Source organism: Lipotes vexillifer, unplaced genomic scaffold (genome assembly GCF_000442215.2).
Source record: "Lipotes vexillifer unplaced genomic scaffold, Lipotes_vexillifer_v1.1 scaffold463, whole genome shotgun sequence".
Classification (NCBI taxonomy): Eukaryota; Metazoa; Chordata; class Mammalia; order Artiodactyla; family Lipotidae; genus Lipotes; species Lipotes vexillifer.
The window spans coordinates 1,541,167-1,543,339 of NW_006779398.1; the positions used below are offsets into that span (position 1 = coordinate 1,541,167).

The window sequence follows — 2,173 nt, forward strand, 5'->3', positions numbered from 1 at the left end:
GGGAGTGCGATCTACTGCAACTGTTCATCATTACCCTGATAAGCTTGAGAAGCCTCCCAATTAACCTTCATGTGTAATAAAGCCAATCAGTACCAAAAACAAGAATTTCTCATTTACTGAAATGATATTTGGCTTGTGATAGCTGTCTGGGAATGTTGAACCAGGTAGAAAACATGGAGAAAATCGCCCTCCACCCCGCAAATTTAAGCTTGGTGATTATATTAAAAAAAAAAAAAAAAAAAAGACCAAGAATTTCATTTGGTAGCCTAAGCTGTTTTTGTCCTGATTTCAAGGTAAGAATAGAAATATATATTAGTCTTCTGCTGTAAAATAATATACTAAAACATACCTGCAACTTAAAACCTGATATAAATGTATGAGGCATATCAATGTTTTCCTAAGTTCTTGTGGCTTAAAAATCTAAATAGCAGAAATTAATCTGGAAACATATTTTCCTTACAGATATGTTTCATCTTTTCAGAGAAAGAAAACAGAGTAAAGAAAATGCAGCATTTATGTAAATAAGAGAGGGACACGCCACTATAAAAATTAATATGGCCAGTCAAATGATACCATTTTTTGAGATCTTGCTGTGTCCACATTACTGTGCTATACTGGAGGGTCAATATAATATTAAGGGTGAGAAGAATAAACCTCACTAATTTTGTGTCTAATAGGCCCTCAAATGTTTATTGAAATGAATTCAATTTAACCTCATTGAATTGATTTATACTGACTTGAATTAGGACAATTATAAAACACCGTCACTATACTTAAATCTCTAATATAGCTAAGGAATTAAATATAAATGCATGAAATTTTAAATAATACAAATAATGAATAACAATACATGACTATAATTTTTTTAAATAATGGCTATCCTCTGGACAGTAGTTGTTTATCTCTGTCCACCTCCTCTCCCACCTAAACATGTGCCACCAACCTCATGGAAAACTCAATGGACGTGGGCATGGACCCTGAGGTCCCAGAACTATCTTTTTGGTCGTCAGCTAAAGGCTGACAAAGATTATCACTTTAAAGTCGATAATGATGAAAATGAGCACCAGTTATCTTTAAGAACAGTCAGTTTAGGGGCTGGTGCAAAGGATGAATTGCATACTGTTGAAGCAGAGGCAGTGAATTATGAAGGCAGTCCAGTTAAAGTAACACTGGCAACTTTGAAAATGTCTGTATAGCCAACAGTTCCCCGTGAGAGCTTTGAAATTACACCACCTGTGATCTTACGGTTGAAGTGTGGTTCAGGGCCTGTGCATCTTAGTGCACACACTTAGTAGCTGTGGAGGAAGATACAGATTCAGAAGATGAAGAGGAGGAGGACGCAAAACTCTTAAGTACATCTGGAAACCCTTTCTGCCCCTGTAAGTGATAGCAAGTTTCCACAGAAAAAAAAGTAAAACTTGCTGCTGATGAAGAAGAAGATGATGATGATGTTGATTTTGGTAATGAGGAAGCTAAAGAAAAAAGCTCCAGTAATGAAATCTATAGAAAATACCCCAGCCAAAAATGCATAAAAATCAAACCAGAATGGAAGAAACTTGAAACCTTCAACACCGAGAACAAAGGTCAAGAATCCTTAAAAAAAATAGGAAAGAACTCCTAAAACACCAAAAGAACCTAGTTCTATAGAAGACATTAAAGCAAAAATGCAAACAAGTATAGAAAAAGATTGTTCTCTTCCCAAAGTGGAAGCCAAGTTCATCAGTTATGTGAAGAATTCTTTCCAGATGACTGACCAGGAGTGTATTCAAGATCTCTGCAGTGGAAGTGGAGGAAGTCTCTTTAAGAAAATAGTTTAAATGGTTTGTTAAAATTTTCCACCTTTTTCATTTCTGTAACAATTGACATCTGGCAGTCCTTTTTATAATGCAGAATGAGAACTTTCCCTACCATTTCTGATAAATGTTGTCCAGGTTCCATTGCTAAGAATGTGTTGTCCAAAATGCCTGTTTAGTTTTTAAAGATGAAACTCCACGCTTTGCTTGGTTTTAAGTATGTATGGAATGTTATCATACGGCATAGTAATAGTGGTGGTCAGACAAATGGAAATGGTGGGGAGACAAAAACATACATGTGAAATAAATTCAATGTTAATAAAGTAAACAAATAAATAAGTATAATTAATAAATAATGGTAGACACACAAGAAGTTGCAA

The 2,173-nt window shown here is 35.0% G+C and overlaps 1 pseudogene; it reads left to right on the forward strand.

Moving 5' to 3' along the window:
* Positions 1 to 946: 946 nt before the first annotated feature.
* Positions 947 to 1,804, forward strand: LOC103070542 (nucleophosmin-like; annotated as a pseudogene).
* The last annotated feature ends 369 nt before the right edge of the window (positions 1,805 to 2,173 follow it).